At 37.3% G+C, this 20,231-nt stretch overlaps 4 long non-coding RNA genes across 4 annotated transcripts; 2 read left to right on the forward strand and 2 right to left on the reverse strand.

The window, feature by feature from the left end:
* Window positions 1–8,361: 8,361 nt before the first annotated feature.
* On the forward strand, window positions 8,362–10,978 carry LOC132959430 (uncharacterized). Its single transcript, XR_009666995.1, has 3 exons — window positions 8,362–8,530; window positions 8,830–8,928; window positions 10,471–10,978. It is a non-coding gene; the product is annotated as an uncharacterized LOC132959430 (long non-coding RNA).
* LOC132959435 (uncharacterized) lies at window positions 8,633–10,864 on the reverse strand. Its single transcript, XR_009666999.1, has 3 exons — window positions 10,847–10,864; window positions 10,482–10,581; window positions 8,633–8,689 (listed from the first exon to the last, which is right to left on the reverse strand). It is a non-coding gene; the product is annotated as an uncharacterized LOC132959435 (long non-coding RNA).
* Window positions 10,979–11,913: 935 nt separating the features above from the next.
* On the forward strand, window positions 11,914–12,789 carry LOC132959426 (uncharacterized). Its single transcript, XR_009666991.1, has 3 exons — window positions 11,914–11,971; window positions 12,326–12,403; window positions 12,687–12,789. It is a non-coding gene; the product is annotated as an uncharacterized LOC132959426 (long non-coding RNA).
* A 5,700-nt stretch (window positions 12,790–18,489) lies between these two features.
* LOC132959429 (uncharacterized) lies at window positions 18,490–19,241 on the reverse strand. Its single transcript, XR_009666994.1, has 3 exons — window positions 19,185–19,241; window positions 19,001–19,097; window positions 18,490–18,606 (listed from the first exon to the last, which is right to left on the reverse strand). It is a non-coding gene; the product is annotated as an uncharacterized LOC132959429 (long non-coding RNA).
* Between the last annotated feature and the right edge of the window lie 990 nt (window positions 19,242–20,231).

The following is a 20,231-nucleotide window of genomic DNA, read 5'->3' on the forward strand; positions in this document are numbered from 1 at the left end:
AGGATGCACATAAATATAATGCTCCAAAGAAGGCATGATGCATGGAGGAGCTATGCTAAGCACATACATGCAGAGCTAAAACCTAAAGTAGGACCACAGTTTCTGTTGTTTTTATCATATTTTATGTTTTAAAATCAGCTGTAAGCCAAACTTGTGAATTAAGAAACAACTTCAGAGTCCTGTCCTTGGAAGTAATCCTTGTGCCCCTTTCTAAATGGGATGCTACTGGGTCTTAGTTTAGACTTGAGACAAAATATTTTGCATCCCTTTCACTGAAAACAAAGCTTCTGTGTCCTGCAGACACCAGGGTCTCCTCAAGAACAGCCACAGTGGTCGACCACCATGGATGGGAGCTTTCCATAGATTATCTGCTCTTTGTGGTTAAAGTACAGCATATTGATGGGCAACATTTTGGTGGGTGCGCAGCAGGGCCCTGCAGTGCCCCGCGGGTTGGCCTTGTTCACCAGGTGAGCTAGAGGACTAACTCTGAGTCCGGGGATTGTGTGTTCGAACCTCACCTGGGTCCAGTGAATTTTAAAGTCCAAATACACCTGGAGAAAATCCCAAAGTGTGAAGGGCATCTGTAGCGTGGTGGATTAGATTCTTAACTCTGAAGGCACGCATGGTGGAATTGCTGAGAAACAAAGAAACATCATCACAATATTTTCAGAAATTGTGGACAATCAGCTCTGATCACAGTGAATGGAGAGGCCTGTTATTAACAGTCGTGATGGGATTACTAAATCACTCCACTTATTCATCATTTTTTAAGGTACTTGTACTTTACTTTGAGTATTTTCTGCTCCATTTATTTATTGTGATAAAGTTCCCCATGATTATATAATGTAATAGGCTACATATTGGCTTTACTTACACGAAACATGCTGCATACACACACATTCATTAAGAATATGTGATGGCTAAAAATAACGACAGCTAAGTGTTTTAAAGTATATATTTTATTATAATTAAATGCTTTGTTGTGCTTCAAATGATCTACATGATATTGAAGGTTTTAACTCTTTGTGGCTGTAATGTAACTTCTACACTTTACAACCATAGACTGTAAATATTACAGTATAGCTCACCTGGAGGTTAACAGCCTCGTCAGGTCTGCATCATGCATTCATATTACACTGCTGCCCTCTGCTGGCACTGGGTTACAATTACATCCATCAGTCACTATAACACAAATGTTTCCTCTTTTTAACGATTCAGCTTTTTTTCCACCACATAAATGTGTGGAAAAATATAAATAGTGCAGTTACTTCTGTATAGCATACAGTAGTTTACCTACCAATATTTTCAACCATCTTTTATACTTATCTCAGAATATGTTAAAACAAACTAAATGAAAAGACTTAATCATTTGTAAATGTTTGGAAATTAAAGTGACTACACCTATAACTACCACAAGATTGAACATGTGTTTGTAATGTAAAATATTAGTGTTTTGTTTGGTATAAAAGCAGGAGTGTTTGGATAATTTCACTAATAGACAAATCATTTAAACAACAGATCCACAGATTATAAATCTAAAAATGAATGTTTTATTTATTTTCGGTGTTTTACTTAATTTTGTTATTGTTATTGTGTCTCCTAATTCACAATGAGTTCTCTACGTCGATACGACCTTTACCTGGGAGTGACACGGCCAACGTCACTTCCGCTGCTGCGCATCACGCTCAGGTGTGCTCCTCAGGTGCGCCAAAGTTAATATCGACCCTGTGACCACTCGAGCGAATGACGGGTGTCCGAGTTTGGATGAAAATGCTGCGAAAAGAAGAATTGAAGACGAAGAAGAAGAAAAAACTAATGCTAATGCTAATGCTAACTGAACCATAACAACATCGTCTGTCTGAGAGATTCAACCAAAAGTGAAGAGAAAGTTGTTGTTTGAACTCAACATTCAGGGTTTTCTTCTTGTTTCTTTGTACAGGTGTGTGCAGGTGTTTCCTCGCTCTGTGCTGTAGCTCTGAGGTAAAATGATTTTCTAAACATTACTGTTCACAGAGCTCAGAGATTAAATGTTCATCTTGATAAAGTAATATGAATAAACTTCATTTATTTTATTTAAAAGTAAAAGCTCTTCATCCAGCTTTCTGTGTTTAATTTACTCAAAGAAACAGCAGTCTGATTAATTTATTATTTAAGTGCAGTAACCAACAACTAACCACCAGAGGGCGCCCTCTCTATATAAAGTGATTTATAAACGATATAATGTATTTATTTTAAACCTTTAACTTTAATTAGAGTTTTTGTTTTTGTGACAGTTAATTTTGTAAGTCAATAAAGTAATTTGATATTTAACATTACATCATTGTATGGTAAATTATTTATATTAAAGCTGCATTTTTACCTTTTAGTTAATTAAATTAGTTTTTAGTTTTTCTTCATGAAAATACCACAAACCTTTTTATTGATTGAATTGAAATGATCATGATCAATGATCAATATCACAGATCAATTACAACTCTGAATATATATTATATATATATATATATATATGTATAGAGCAGTGTCTTTCCCCCCAAAGCTCGATCAGGTTAAAGGTAAACAAACTTGTAGAATTTATAATATAAGATAAATCTGTTAAGATGTTTCTTAAGACCTTATACTTAATGTTTCTATATTATATTCTACATTTAAACTTTGAATTTAAGTTTGTTTCGGTCTCATCCAAAAGCCTTAAAGTGAAGTTAAACACAGATGATTTACAGTGAATGATGAAAGTCAGGTTTATTCCAATCATCACAATGTTGTATAATCACAAACATTTTCTGAGTTTTATTAACTTGATGAACTAAAATGTGTTTTTCTTCTCCAACAGGAACTCTGTTGACGTCTTCCAGGAGGATCCCCCGTCGGTGGCCGTCTTCCTGCTCAGGTAGGAGACTCAAAGCTTTCTTAATGTTTTATTATGTTCCAGGTTTTAGGTCTTATAGATGTTTAGACTCACTTATTTTAATCATTTGACTTCATCCTTTTTGATCAGCTAGAAGTCGATTTAGAGTTGAGGAACATCAGGTGTTTAATGTAAAACTACATTATTATTTTTTAATCTATTAGGTATCGTTAGTCGACAGCTTATGTTAGCTACATAGCATTATGTGTTTTTGTATGTTGATGTTAAAGCTGATTTAAGGAGTTATGACCTCCTTTAGACATGGACATCCAGTGCTGGTATTACTTCCTGATCTAACGTTATCCTGAAGGTAGCATCAGTGTCCTGAATGTTAAAGTGAACTATTTTCTCTGAAAATGATTTGAATCACTTCTCCTTTGACGGGTTAAAGAGAGTTTAACTTTTAACAGGACACTGATGCTACCTAGATCAGGAAGTAATACCAGCGCTGTATGTCCATGTCTAAAGGAGGTCATAACTCCTTAAATCTGCTCAACATACAAAACTGATAACACTTTGTAGCTAACATCAGCTGTTGACATCGATAAGACCTAAAACCTGGAACATAATAAAACAACATTAAGAAAGCTTTGAGCTCCTACCCAATGGGGCTGGAGGATAGTGGGGGTAGTAGTGTAGTAACCCCCTCACCTGTGACACCTTATTGTATTGTGCTGATGTAACGTGTCATCATGAGGTCATCATGTCTGTTCAATATTTTATTGTAATAAAACTACTGCTGTGTCCATTTTGGCACATTTCTTTAGAGTGCTACTCACACGTTTAGCTGTGTTGCACATTCCATGAATGCACGATGCTTACAAGTTATACCTCGTTGTAAAGGTGACCGATCAGGCTTTCCAACGATATAAAATACAACACCAATTAGTATTATTAAAGAAATAATTGACAAAATAATGTTTCCAAACTTTTTGAGGAGTTTATTTCCAACAGTTATCAAAGTCACAGAAATCCTTCAGAATCAGCTTTATTGGACAGGTATGCTTCAACACACGAGGAATTTTACTTTAGTAAACTGAGCTCTCTTTGTACAAAGGTATAATATTAAATATCAACAATAAACTAATAAACAAAGACTAATATGTACAAGGCTAAATAAGATAGTGGTGCAGTGGTGAGTAGTACAAAGATGGTTAAGTAAACATGAGGTCATCCTTCATTTTAGAGTTGTTGCAGGACGTGTCAAACTGGCTCAAAGTAAGTGACAAAGGAAGGATATCACATGAAACAAGGTTTAAAAGGAAGTCAATTTATTATCAAATAATCATAATTATGTAAATCAGTCATGAATGCAATGTGTGGATGAGTGTAGTGTTGTAAAGTGTGAACAAAAGCAAACCAGTTGGTGGAGGCCTGGGAGAAAGAGAGGGGAGACACGTTAGACTGGAAGCCACTTATAAGCAGAGTCCTGATGGACTCAGGTGTACCCAGGTGGACTAACGGCCTTCCTGACTCCGCCTACTGTCTGCCAAGCCAGGAAGACAAACAAATGCAGACTTGAACAAAACAACACACAGATCCAGCATGAGAAACAGAGTCTGCATCTGTCTCTGTGGCTCAGGAGATAGATGGAGGACTTGGAGTCTGGAGGTCGTGGGTTCGAATCTTATCAGGACTCAGTGAATTTTAAAGGTGTCGGACCTAAATGAAAGACTCAAGAGGAGAAACATCGTGAAGCACCTGCCAGTATGGATCCACAGGAAAGACACACACACACACACACACACCATTATCTTAAAGGTGTTGGTCCAAAGGAAAGACTCAAGAGATCTGAGAAACATAGTCAAGCATCTGTCTCTGTGGCTCAAGAGATAGAAGGAGGACTTGGAGTTCGGAGGTGGTGGGTTCAAATCCTATCAGAACTCAGTGAATTTTAAAGTCTAACATCTGAAATGATGAAGATAAATACGCCCGGAGCACATATCATAGTGTGAAGGTATCGGTAGTGTAGTGGATAAGATTGCGGTTTCCAACCTCTATAGGTGGTGAGCATAGGTTCAAATCCCACTGTGTCTGGTGATGGAGGATTGGAATCTTATCAGGCAAATTTTAAAGTCAAAATCTGAAATGACGATGATAAATACGCCCGGAACACATCACCAAGTATGAAGGGACTGGTGGTAAAGTGGAATTGTCCTTGCATCTGCAACGGGTATACGCTGGTTCGAGTCCAGCTTTCACAGCATTGGCACCTGGAACAGCCAGTTCCCTGTGGTGTTTTATGAGTAACACAAGTACGGCGTTATGAAAAAGAAAATTAAGTGTGTCTGAAGTTTTGTGAACATGTCAGACCCTTTCTTAAAGTGTTGGATGACTTAATGTACTAAATATAGTGTACTAACCTAAATTCATTGATCATCCATTGTTCCCACCATGACATAAGATTTTATTTATTATATATACATATGGTCAATCATATATTAGGAGAATATGGTTCAAAGTTAAAAGGAGCATCAGTGAAGTCACTAGAGACACTGTTTACATGATATGTGAACACCAAGAACACCTCTCCTCTCCCTGGATCATTCAGGGAACAGGAAGTTATAAAGGAAACAGGAAGTTGACAGTTCTTTCGTCAATCTGCACACAGCAACAGAAATGTAAGTTCATTTACTGAAGTTAAGGTTTAGCATTAGCATGTAGCTTAGCATTAGCAACAACTTGTATTAGTTTATTGTTTGAATTTATATAGAACTTTGGTAATGACTAAACTTCTTGTGTCTTGTAGTTTTCACTCCTTCAATCTGGTGAGTAAATCAAAAGAGAAGATCATCTCTTTGCTCCCCTCAGGTGCAGCTCCTGAAATTCAAACACAAAGTTTACATTTAGTTTGGACCAACAAAGACAAAGTTTACATTTAGTTTGGACAGACAAAGACAAAGTTTACATTTAGTTTGGACCGACAAAGACAAAGTTTACATTTAGTTTGGACAGACAAAGACAAAGTTTACATTTAGTTTGGACAGACAAAGACAAAGTCTACATTTAGTTTGGACCAACAAAGACAAAGTTTACATTTAGTTTGGACAGACAAAGACAAAGAGGTTCCTCATTGAACACATGTGAGTATGTAGAAATGAAAAGGTCTGGTATCATCTATCTTTTATTTTTTTCAAAGTCAAAGTCAACTTTAATGTCAATTTCAAAATATGTGGAATCGAAATTTCGTTTGTCTCCGTCCCGCAGTGCAATACAACCAAAATAAGGTAAAATGAGGTAAAAATTTGAAATAATATTTACAGTAATAAATTCTAAATTGTGCAAAAGGTACAAAATGGTAAATAAAATTAAATGTAAAGAAAAAGTAAACTTGTGCAGTAAAGTGATTGTACTTTTGAGATGTTAGCTTCAGAGTTATTAGTCCAGAGTTCTGTAAACTTGTGTATCTGTAGAGAGGAGGTTCAAAATGTTTGATTTGAAATAAAAACTGTTTTTTAAAGTTGTTCAAGCTGTTTCAATCGTTTTCTTTGGCATGTCATGACTCGTGTGTTAATCCAACATCACTCACCAAACTCATCATACTGAAGGTGTACAGCTGCAGAGAGACGACCGATACGACGGCTACATGCTAATGCTAAGCTACATGCTAATGCTAAGCCACGTGGTATGCTACATCAGATGCAATACGTCACAAATTATAACAAGGCTAATGTTAAGCTACATGCTAATGCTAAGCTACATGCTAATGCTAAGTCACGTGGTATGCTACATGAGATGCAATACATCACAAATTATAACAAGGCTAATGTTAAGCTACATGCTTATGTTAAGCTACATGCTAATGCTAAACCTAAACTTCAGTAAAGAAACTTACATTTCTGTTGCTGCCTGCTGTGAGCAGATTAAAGAAAGAACCCTCAACTTCCTGTTTCCTTTATAACTTCCTGTTGATAAATCCAGAGCACTTCCTGTTAATAACCAGAGCACTTCCTGTTGATAAATCCAGAGCACTTCCTGTTAATGACCAGAGCACTTCCTGTTAATAACCAGAGCACTTCCTGTTGATAAATCCAGAGCACTTCCTGTTAATGACCAGAGCACTTCCTGTTGATAAATCCAGAGCTACAGATTCACAGATATAAGAAGACCGATGAGTTCAGATGTTCAGAAACAAAGCTACATGGACAGACAGGTGATCATTCATTTGATTTCGTCTGGTTGTGTTGGATGGATGTTTCTCGATCTTTCACTGAGTCCATTTGAACTTTTGTGATCTGTTGGTTTGGTGACCTCAGCATCGTTAACAAAAAAAGGCCAATCAGAGTCCACAGTTTGAAGGTCTCGGTCTGGGACTAGAAGGAAAAAACATTAAATAACTTCACTCCCCGGTTACGACCACAACCTTCCCGGTGTTAAGTGAGTAAAAGGTTCCCTGCACACACACATATTTGTGACTCTGTGTGGTCTTAGTGTGGTCTTGACTACAACACTCAGCTGAGTTCAGACAACGAGGACCAAAAGCTGTTGGGTTTTTAAATGACATGACACTTTAAATGGGGGGATGAAATACTCAGCACAGTCTGCTGAAGGCCCTTCAGATCCTCTGATCTGATCCTCTGATCATTCAGCAGTCTGGACAGAAAATGTGGATGACTTGAGGACACACATACTAATGAATAATGGAGATGTGATGTGTTAGCTGGTACATACATGAGCTTCTGTAGTGTTGCATCTTTCTCCAGCTGTCTGTCATGAGTCTGCTCCAGTAACAGGCCCTGGTTGAAACAAAAAGGAGGAAAATAAAATGTATAATGTGGCCAGAGTTAATGTTGATGTCTGCTTGAGTGTATAAAATCTGGCACTTCTAATTGAAGTAGTTTATGATTGTAAATGAATGAGCTCGTCCATCATGCTCTGCTGGTCTTGGATCTGGTCTCTGAGGCGGCTGAGCTGCTTGTGGTGAGCTGGCTCTCCAGCTGCTCCTCCAGAGTTTTGTGGAGATGTATAAACGGATTTGTGTCCTCACCTCGATGTCCTCGTCTCCATCATGTCTCCTTGTCATTGGCCTGAATGTTTGTGTGGGCGTCGGCCTGCGTGCTCTCCAGCTGTTTGCTGCGGTTCACCAGAGACTTGACCTCAGACTTCATCTTGCTGATGTAGAGCCGAGCTACGGTGAACTCCTCCTCCACCGCTGAGCCGTTCCCCTTTGACTCTGAGGACTGAGGATGAGGGGGAGGTTACAGACGTTGAGAGTGTGAAAGATGTGTGTGTATATAAATGTGTGTGTCCGTTCTCACAGCTCACAGACATCACTGGTGCTGCTACGAGAGTAGGACCAGACACTCACACACACACACACACACACACACAGACACAGACACACACACAGACACACACACTCACACTCACACTCATGTAAAACAGTCTGTATGTTTCTGCAGAACTCAAGATGAACACTTTCTCCTAAAACATATCTGTACCGTCTTGTGCTCGTCTGCCAGCTGCAGGTTGGTCTGATCTCTCTCCTCCACCTCTTGGCTCTTCTGGTCGTAGTTGACGGCGAGCTCCTCCAGCGCCTGCAGCACCTCCTTCACCTCCTCCTTGGCCAGCTGGTTCTCCGTTTGCAGCCGGCACAGCTCCTCCTGGGAGGGACGTGGGGTCAGAGTGAGTTCATGCAAAAATGATCATCCTTATGAAATCCATGTTTAAATGAAAATACTTGATATTTCTTTTGTATTTCATAGGCTGAGAGACAAACCTCCTCTGGTCCATCTTCTGCTCCTTGAGTTTGTCAGCCAGACTCTGTTGGTTGATCTCATCATCCTGTGAATTATTACAAGAAAAGGACATCAAGTAATAATAATTAAATGAATAATAATAATTGAGAAAATGAAAGTATTTGTATTTAGTTTGAATCTTTAAGCAGGTTGTCTTCTAATGTTGTGTCTTGTCTTTGACTTTAGTCTATTCTTGTCTTCCAGCTGTTTGTACAGGTTGCTGATGTCCTCCTCGTATTTGCTCCGCTCGTGGCAACAATATTATTTGACTTTTCTTTCACAAAGGTAAGAAGTATTTTCAGTTGAAAAAAACAGTTAGTTCATTTAAAATGAGTAATGTATCAGAATGTATCATTTACTTTTCACGTATTGTACAATCCTGTAAATGAGCCATAGATGCTCCTAAAGTAAAAGTCTGTGATATTCTGTGATCACAGACTGTGATATTATCAATGAACTTAATATTATGTTTGAATGTTAATGGAGCACATAAGGTAGGTGAAGAAGACTTATGAGCATATGAAAGCAACCTTTTTAACTTGTAAATGTTTCCTTTTAATTTATGTGTTTAATCTGAACTATCTCAATGAGCTGTAAAATGTACTCGTATCAAATATTTTAATCCTAATCAAAAAAAGCAGTTCAATCAAATTAATCATTTCAATTCAATCAATAAAAATGTTTGTGGTATTTTCATTAGAAAACCAAAGACAAATAAACTAATTAAATTGATTAAAAGGTAAGTTTGAAAAGTAAAATGAAGGAAAAGGTCTAAAGTAAAAATGCAGCTTTAATATAAATAATTTATCAAACAATGATGTAAGACTCTAATTAAAGTTAAAGGTTTAAAATAAATGCATTATATCGTTTATAAATCACTTTATATAGAGAGGGCGCCCTCTGGTGGTTAGTTGTTGGTTACTGCACTTAAATAATAAATGAATCAGACTGCTGTTTCTTTGAGTAAATTAAACACAGAAAGCTGGATGAAGAGATTGTTGTCTTAGTTTACCTGTTAGCTTTTTTGGTTGACTTGTTAGCTGTTGTCTTGGTTACTTGTCAGCTGTTGTTTTATTTACCTTTTAGCTGTTGTTTTATTTACCTTTTAGCTGTTGTCTTGGTTACTTGTCAGCTGTTGTTTTATTTACCTTTTAGCTGTTGTTTTATTTACCTTTTAGCTGTTGTTTTATTTACCTTTTAGCTGTTGTCTTGGTTACTTGTTAGCTGTTGTTTTATTTACCTTTTAGCTGTTGTCTAGTCTTTAATGTTTGTTGTTTTTATCTTTCAGCTGTAGTTTTGTTTAGTTATAGATTTAGTTTAAAGTTGTATTGTCCGTTTTCTTTGATTTGTGTGTTGGATGAAACTTACTTAACTTACTAACTTACTTAATATAATGTAATATAATATAATGTACTAAATATAATGTACTTAATATAATTCACTGACTAACTTTTTTTTAAAAACGAGATACTAACCTAAATTCATTAATGGTCCATTGTTCATGACATAAGATTTTATTTATTATATAAAATAATATAAACTATGGATCATCAGTGAAGTCACTAGAGACACTGTTTACATGATATGTGAATAAATATGTGATAAAAGAAACTATTTATGTAGAAATGTCACTGTCTGTCTCTCCTCTCTCTGGATCTAGGTCATTGCTGAGTCCAGCCAGTGAGGCTCCAAACCTCCATGGAAATGTGAACAAAATGAGAGAAGATGCCGGTTTGAGGCGAACACACACAGACTGCACTGATGGTGAGAACTGGACGCAGATATCCATTTTAAAACCTGCAGGTTAGCGTGTGTTGTGGGTGCGAGCTGAACTGTACCTGTAGGTCTGTCTTGATGAGCGAGGCTCCTGCTTGGACCAGATAATGACAGATAGTTCTTTGACACAGGGACGCAGCTCGGTGAAGGACCGTCTCCCCCCTGGTCAACAGAAGAGAGAGAGAGAGAGACAACATCACCCGAGGAACAGACATCAACGGTGTCTGCTGCTTCTTTTGGTGTCTTGTGTTTATGATGGCACATATATCATCACATATAGACCGAACAGAGATCAGAGCACAGATACAGACACAGCATCATCATCTACACTCCGTTAACATTTAAATAAAGTGTTTAGCATTTTAAAAACCTCATGGTTTCAGTTCAATGTTAGATGTTTTCAAGCACAAATAGAATCTGTACTTACTGCAGTTTTTCTGTAACGACTAAAAACTACTTAAAAGGCAGGGTTGGTGATTTTCTCCAGATCCACTTTTTAAGATTGTGGTTGAAATTGTCTTTTGGTCCTGACAATGAAAGCAATGAGCTGAGGTCTGCTTCTGGGTGCAGACGGAGCACTGAGGGAATACTACTTTTAGAAAATGATCAACCCTGCCTTTAACCCAGACAAGACTCTCTCTTACCTGCTTTTAGTAAAGTGTCTTGAGATAACATTTGTATTGAGTTGGCGCTCTACAAAATAAAGATTGATTGAACTGACTTATTGTTTTACAAGCCTGTCATTGAAAGTTTCCCATTTATTCAAACACTAGAATACAGAAAGAAAAAAACTACATATTCCTATTTTGAATAAAACTACATACATACCTATGATGAAAAGAACCCACATACATTCATTAATGGTAAATAAAACAACTACTAAGGATTCTTTTAATGAGCTACATCTGGTTATTTGGTATACTCTTAAAGGTACAGGTAAAGGTACTGCTACAGGAAGTGACTGTTCAAACAGGAAGTGCCCTGCCTATAAAGGAAGCAGGAAGTTGAGGGTTCCTTCTTTAATCTTCAAGACTGCACACAGCAGGCAGCAACAGAAATGTAAGTTCCTTCACTTTACTTAAGTTAAGGTTTAGCATGTAGCTTAACATTAGCCTTGTTATAATTTGTTGCGTATTGCATCTGATTGATGTAACATAACATGTGGCTTAGCATTAGCATGTAGCTTAGCATTAGTAACAACTAAGCTTTCTTTTGTCCTGTATTAGTTTATTGTTTATTGTAGAACTTTGGTAATGACTAAACTAAATGTTCTTGTGTCTTGTAGTTTTCACTCCTTCTTCAATCTGGTGAATTAATGAAAAGAGGAGTTTGTCTGACTGTCAACCTACGTGCACCAAACAGGTGGAGGACTGTACACACACCTGTGGAGGATGTAGAGGACCATCTCTTTACTTCCTGCACTGGCAGCGTGATGACGTCACCTGCAGCCGGACGAGTCGAGTGACGTGAGGTCGGCTCCCTTCAGGTGGTGCGGCGGCTCCCTCCTTCAGGTGCGGCTCCCTTCAGCTGATGATTCAATTCAAAGACACGTGTGAGTATGTAGAAATGAGGTCTGAAACTGTCACTCACCTTCTTTAAGTCTTTGTTCTTCACACACTCAACCAGCAGCTCTACAGAGAGAATGTTAAAAATGTTTGATTTGCATTTTAATTAAAAATAGAAACTGTTTTCAGTTTGTTCAAGCTGTTTCAATCGTCTTGTTTAATGTTAATGATTTTCTATTAGGATACATGCTTATTGCTTAATGTTAACTTTCATTCATCAGTCCATTTTTATTTACTTATCTCCAAATCACAAGGAAAGTTATCTCCAGACACTTTACAATAACAAACATTTGGTACGTTTAAACTAATTGTGATGTGTTTTTTGTTTAAAACACTTTTAGGGGCAGCCTGACCAAAACAAGATGAAGAGCTGTTAACATGTATGCTACACCACGCTGCCTCACCTGCTTCAACATCTGGTGAGTATTTTTCTTGGTTATTGTTTTTATTTTAACTGTTTGAGTCACATATAGTCTTATTCTTGATTGTATTTGTAGGGCTAAATTTACATGATGCTACTAACTTTTAAATTTTAATTTGACACTCTTTGATGTAGATGTAATGATTCTTTTGACTTAATTAAATGATTAAAAATTAGTATCAGAACGGCCCATTTACTTTTCACGTATTGTACAATCCTAGCTGTAACCTGAAATGAACTTTGAACCCTGATGTCTTTGTTTCTTGTGTCTGATATTCCAGGTGTTTCCTCGCTCTGAGAACTCTGATCTGTGCTGCAGCTGGAAGGATTTTCTTTGGATTAAAGTTTACCTGTTAACTAACTTGTAGCTTTTCTGTGCAGTTTTCTTTATAGATTTAAAGTTTTATTGTCTGTTTTCTCTTTGCCACTTTCATAATAAATAAAATGTTAAACTCTTAATTTGTCTCATGTTTGTGTTGTCAGCATCTTTAATTCCTAAAGTTTTGTAGTAGTTGTTTCCTCCTTTGTCACACACAGCTGTGAACTTGTTTGAATATTTTTTTATAAAATTTAATGTAATTAAAGACTACAATAAACAAGTTTCCTCAAACAGACATGAAAGCTGTAAACTACTATAAATAAAACACAGCTGGCAGATAACCAGAACCTGATCACAGTTGTAACACATCTCTCTCCTCCACAGGTACAGAAGTCACTATGATGCAGAATGAACAAAGCAGTAGTTTTATTACAATAAAATATTGAACAGACATGAACTGTGTTTTTTCTATACATAAGCACAATACAATAAGGCGTCACTGGCGTCCCCATTGGGTAGGAGCTCAAAGCTTTCTTAATGTTTTATTATGTTCCAGGTTTAAGTCTTATACATGTTTAGACTCAGTTATTTTAATCATTTTTGTAGTGGAGGAACATCAGGTGTTTAATTAAATAAGGATTATAAAAATGTAGTATTTCATTAAACACCTGATGATCCTCCAAAAAGGATGAAATGATTAAAATAACTGAGTCTAAACATCTATAAGACCTAAAACCTGGAACATAATAAAACATTAAGAAAGCTTCGAGTCTCCTACCTGAGCAGGAAGACGGCCACCGACGGGGGATCCTCCTGGAAGACGTCAACAGAGTTCCTGTTGGTGAAGAAAAACTAATTTTAGTTCATCAAGTTAATAAAACTCAGAAAATGTTTGTGATTATACAACATTGTGATGATTGGAATAAACCTGAGTTTCATCATTCACTGTAAATTATCTGTGTTTAACTTCACTTTAAGGCTTTTGGATGAGACTGAAACAAACTTAAATTCAAAGTTTAAATGTAGAATATAATATAGAAACATCTTTACCATACATTAACTGTCACAAGAACAAAGACTCAGATTAAAGTTAAAGGTTTAAAATAAATACATTATACCGTTTATAAATCTCTTAAACACAGAAAACTGGATTAAGAGATTTTACTTTTTAAATTAAATAAATGAAGTCTATTCATATTACTTTATCAAGATGAACATTTAATCTCTGAGCTCTGTGAACAGTAATGTTTAGAAAATCATTTGACCTCGGATTAACTAATTTACATATTAGTCAATAAACTTAAATTGAGGTTATTGTTTTATTTCAACTCTTCAATCTAATATTAGTTTAAATTATAAGTTTTGTTTTAAAAGTGGCTTTACTTTTACCCCGTGTTTAAACAATTAGTTTAACAGGAGAAAACAAGTTCAAAAGTTACCTTCATAATATTGATAAATGTTATCATCATCTTACTTTGACGATGTTTCCGCTTAACAAACATTTAGCATGAGCATTAGCCCACGTGTTAGCATTAGCATACAGCCTCACGTGTTTCTATTTTGTGTCTTTTCACACAAAACTTTGAATGACTCACTGAGTATCTAGACTTCATCTTTCCTTCTCCGGCTCCTTCTTCTTCCGCCGCTTTGTTCGACAGCCAGGCTGCCCGCGGTCCGCACCGCTTACCTGGTCGAAACAATGATATACACACCTGAGAACACCTGAACACACCTGGGCGTGATTACCGGAAGCTTCAACCGGAAGTGTCGCGGAAAGTTTCTATGGAACAAATGAAAAAGTTATAAATAAGAGGACACATAAACAAGACTAAGTCAAAAATCAAATGTTTTATTGATAAAAAAATATTTCTTAATGTAATTTACTTGTTTTTATACTTTTTTAAACTTTGAACTCTTGGTAACCAAGCAACATGAGGAAGTCAAACTCGGGTCACCATGGTAACTCACTGCATTCGTTAGCAGGGGACGAAGCTAACCTGTTTTCCGGCCTTTAGGACACTGACTGAATTCTTACCCACAGATAAATTCACTGCTTAATGATGTTTACCTCCAGTTTCTCTCTTCCTTTCCCTCTCGTTCTCCAAAGTGTCTAAGAAGCAGATAAATGAAGACACGGGATGAGTGAAAACTTTGTACGGAAGCTCCGAAGTTAGTTTGAGATACTAATGTGTAAAGATGGAGTTTAAAGGTGAAACTGCGCCCTCCTGTGGTCACTCTGTGAATTACTGCGTTTGGATTTTTTCTTTTCACCTTTCTTGTTCTAGATACAACAAATTCAAACTGCTTTCTTTGTTTTATTTCTTTATAAATAAATGTGACTTGACTTAATCACAGATAACATATTTTTTTTAATTATAAAGCAACTGTTTACTGCTTATGTTAACTAAAATCCATTGTCTGTTAATCACACATGCATGTTAGTCTCTCAAAGAATCTGAAGTGTAACTTCATTGATTGCATATTCTTGTGTACGTTGGAGCATTTCACTACTGAGGAAGAAAGCAGATTGTGTTCCCATGACATATTAGGCAATATATTTTTCTTATTTTCTTATTAGTGGTAGATAATTAAAGACTACAATAAACAAGTTTCCTCAAAATCAAAGAAAACAGACAATGAAAGCTGTAAACTACTATAACTAAATAAAACACAGCTGGCAGATAAGGGTTTTTGTTTTGAATCCATGTCTTTTTAAGCCTTTTCTGCCTCGTAATTATCGGGCAAAAATATAAATTCTTTGACTTCCAAGTAGAGTGAATGTAATCACTCAAATGTGTCTAGAAGGTGACTGGTTACTGCACTGACCTGTATCTAACTTAAAAGTAGTGAGGGTCTTTACCACACCTCTAAGAGCAGATAAAATGATCATCAGAGTTCAACCACTGACGAAACAAAGACACTGAAAGAGAGTACAGAAAGAAGACTTGGATGAAATGAAGAAACTTCTCAGTTGACAGTTTTGGTCTCACTCCAAGTCTGCACTCAGAAAGAAGAAAAGCAGAGCAGAATTGATTTGCTTTCTTCAGAAAAGGAAAAAGAAAAGAGAGTGTTGCTTACAATCAGAGGACAGGTTATTCTGTCTTAGTCTGTCTTAGACAGACCCCTTTAAAAGACAGACTAAAGGGGTTTCACACTTGCAGAAAACTCCTGATATTTGCAGGAGGAGCTGTATGTGTGAATGCAAACGCACAAATTCTTCATTTGGACTTCACCCAGAGTTTCTCCTGCCAGAACCCTACTGTAGTATTCTTTTCAACAGTTAGTCAGAGTGAGCTGATGTGAGAACGCAGCAGAATATTATCTGGAATATTCACCTCGGGCCAATGGGAGGGGGAGTGACGTTTATATCCTGTGACTGCTGCTCGACCACAGACTGTCTGCACGCCACCTCTACCATCTCCGTGCTCTAATGAACCTGCTGCTGCATGTTTCCTGTTCTCCAGTATGTTCTTCTCCACTCTTTAGTTCAGATTGTGATTCTGTTCAACTACACGTAGCATTGATATAAAGACAAATATTCTCATTATAGCGTCGTATACCTCAGGAGACCCCTCGCCGCCCCCCCCCTCCTGTCTGACAGTTGTAGTCCCCAGCTGTGAGGTGGATATGTGAACAACCAGATCAGGAGAATCTCCGGAGCAGTCGTCCTGAAATGATCTAGATATTTTCAGGAGTGCAGATGTGAAAACGACTTAAATTCACGCCTTTGCATGTAGAACAGTTAAATTCATGCAACTGGAGTACATGTTTAGATTTTTATACTTTCTGATTAATATTTTGTAACATATTGACCTGAAATCAACCCAAAACTCACAGGACATGAATGAAAACCCCACTCTTCCTGTTTACTGATAACAAAAGCCATTCAATTGATTAACTGTGAAGAACAGGACGTCATAAAAAAACAATAAGCCTTTAATCCAAGTTAGCGAACCAGAACACTTGGATACGTGTGAAACGACTTTCTCAATAAACAATCCCAGGAAGACAGCCGTCTGCCGAGTTAATCAACACGTTGAACGAACTGCCTTAACCAACTTAATCCATTTCTGTTATAAAAAGAATTTCGGTTCAATCCCCGAATCGGATATATGTATCCATGACATCAAGACTAACACTTTCATACAAGTTAGATTCCGCTACGATCATCTATGACGAACTTAGATATTGAGAAACTAAATCACATTACCTGATGAACTCTACTTGAATCTTACGTGGAGCACTACTGCCCCCTAGTGGAAAGAGCGGAGGAAGTACGATAGTTACTATGTGATTTTGTCCTAGTTATACATTTTGTATTTTAAGATATGATATTATACCCTTCATACTATATTAATGTGTGTTTGAATGTTGAATGGTATAATGCTGATTTCATTCCCATACAGGCGGAAATCGTCTAACTGTCTTCAGGTTGGACGTAATGTCTATTTCATTGCATAATTGTCTGAAATGTTTACTGCCGGAAATAATCCTACATACGAATATTGACATGGTGATGTTCATATGATCAAAGTTCTTATTTATGCTCTTAATAAGTAAAGAACTCGGAGTGGATTGAAATAAAGTAAACATCGGAGGCGGGTTAGATATTAGGCCCCGCCCCCTCGGAGAGATCCCCTGGATAAAGTGGCTCGTCTCTCGAGAGCGCACGCTTTTTTCTCTCGCTTTCTCTCGTTTTTCTTTGTAAATTTTCCTCGTAACTTCTTCTTCTAAACTCTCTTAGACGTCTCTTGTTAAATCCTTGTTTCAAACCACTTTGTTTCTTCAAGTTTTGCCGACGCGGAACTCTTTGAATTTAAGTCCGGATTCGCAGAACCTGCAGAACTCGAATCCAACTTAAACCAACCCTGATTCTTAAAGCCCGCATTCTAAGGTTTTTCTTACAGCCTAAGATTGAGCGCCTCTGTCTTTTTCCTTTTTTTTAAAGTATTGATCATTCGTCTTCCAGAACATTATTTTTTTCTATCCTCACATTTGACTACAAGAGACCATTCAAGTCAAGTGAGGATCAACGAGCGTCCATCCTGACGAACGTTAATTAAGACTCTTTGAGCCGCTGAGAGAAGGAGCCACGGACAACTGCTTGGACCGCTGTGTTTTTCTTCAAACCCATCTCACTCCGACCGGACCTGCTACGGCGGTTATTGTGGGCCACCGGCATTCCTGATCCGAAAGAACTCGACGGGAAGTCTTGGTACCATTCGGCAGAGTTCAATTGAACACTACGTCTCAGTAAGGAAGCGTTCTGATTATGAGATTGGGTTGTTGAGTCAAGCTTGTGGTATCCGAATCAGAGTCAACTTTCACCAAATTTATTAAGTTCCCTTTTTATTTTTCTTTCTCAAAATCCCACTTCGTTAAATCCCTCAAACAATATAGTTAAACTCCAAACTTGACATAAGGATCTCACCATGGCAACTTAAACAATTCAATATTATTATTCAAGTTATATCACTGTCGTAATTATACTGATATTACTTATGCATTTCCTTTAAATTCTTCTGTTCATCATTTTTCTTTATTAAACTTTCATATAAACTTTCAATACTTTGTCTGTGTAATTTTATGGTTTTTACTGCTTGATAATTCATCCCAATGATATGAGACCGATTTATAGATTCATTAATTACTACAAGTAATATTAGTTTCCTTACTTAACAAGGATGGTGCCCCGAGTTATATATATATAAATATTACAAGTAGATACGCTACAATTTCTTTCTCTGTATGTTAAATGTCATGCATGCAACAACACATAAAGAAAATGACACTTAAGCTGATGCACTATTCAGTGTAGAGCAACAAACTGAGGCTGCCTCTACCTGAACATCAAGCTCTTCAAATCCAAGCAGATTGTTGGTCTGAGCAGAGCAAGAGGAAGAAAAAACATACAGCAAAACTTAGCTCCCATTACTGGCCAAACCCCATAAAAACATCTCCAAATTTAAGCTTTGGTTACTGGTTTGCGACACGACAATACTTGAAGCAACTGCATTTAAGATCAATAAGGACAAAATAACAGATAAATACAGACAGAGTAAAGCTGGGTTTAAATTTCTACACATCTACCGGTTCATCTCAGATGGACATATCATGCAGTTTACTCGTCTACAATCATCTGAGGTGTTGTTTCTTTACAGGTGATGAATTAACAGAAATCTTCACCTGTAAAAAAAAACCCTGTGCAGACTGTCAACAGCAGTATTTAAAGAGGTGCTCACAGAAGCTGGTTCAGCAGCTTATCAAAATACTCACCACAGCATCAATGTCTCTGGGGCCGACTAACTGTGACAAAGCCCTGTAGTCATCAGGAGACATGGGCAACATGTTGTCCTGCAGTCTGGACGGATGTCTGAACAGAAAGCAAATCCACATTAAATCTGCTCAATGCATTACCAATAAAATATTTTGTGTTTAAAAAGTGACATTCTCTGCTCACACTTCAGAGACAGAAATGAGCTCTGTCTTCATGTAGCTGCTCCTCTCTGGATTGTTCTCCACATCCATGGGCTCCTGAGCTAAAAGTCAAATAAACACAGATTCAATGCTGGTGCTAAAGGGAGATATCTACTGGATCAAAGAGTCTCACATTCTTCCTTTACATAAGACATGAACAGCATCAGTCCTTCACTCACTGCAGAGGTCGTATTCCATCCAGGTAAAGGTGATGGCTCCCTCTCTGCTGCTCTCACTGAACCTGAGCAGGAAGGTCCCGGGACACTTATCACTGAGCAGAGCCTTCTCCCTCTCCTTACTGATGAAGCCCATGATGGAGCTGCACACACACACACACACACACACACACACACACACACACACACACACACACACACACACACACACACACACACACACACACACACACACACACACACACGCACAGAAAATGACTCAAACATTCCTTCGATCCACAACCAGAAGGAATACACTTTCTCGTTCGCACTCTGCTTACAGACAAATACATTCAGTTCAAAGAGAAGATGTAGTTTTAACTTTATGATGCACCAAAAAGACTCCATTAGTATCTGCTAACCTGTACATGTTTCTCTTATTGCAGCTTTTGGTTAAATTACAGATTTGAATACAGATTTTATTCATTTTTAACTTGTGGTATTGAAAAGTCTCACAGATGTTGACAATCTTAAATCTCAGGCTGAATGGGGCTCACCTTGCAGAACTTGATCATGTCCACTAGATGGCAGCCAAACTATGCTGTTTCATTTAACATCCAATATTTCCCCACTTCCGTTCGGGGTCAGTGTACGAACCATTTTAGTTCAAATAAAATTAAATACCTTCGATTGTCGACAGAATAGCTAATGCTTCATTTTTCAATACATATATGGGCTAACTACGCTCTCAAGAGTGGGAAAAAATCAAATGTTTTTTAAAACACAAATGTAGTTCCACATTTTGTCCATTGGGGGCAGTATAGACACAACAAGCAGTGTAAAGATGGAGAATCTGGCAGATTTACACTTAGTAA

Source organism: Labrus mixtus, chromosome 24, assembly GCF_963584025.1.
Source record: "Labrus mixtus chromosome 24, fLabMix1.1, whole genome shotgun sequence".
NCBI lineage: Eukaryota > Metazoa > Chordata > Actinopteri > Labriformes > Labridae > Labrus > Labrus mixtus.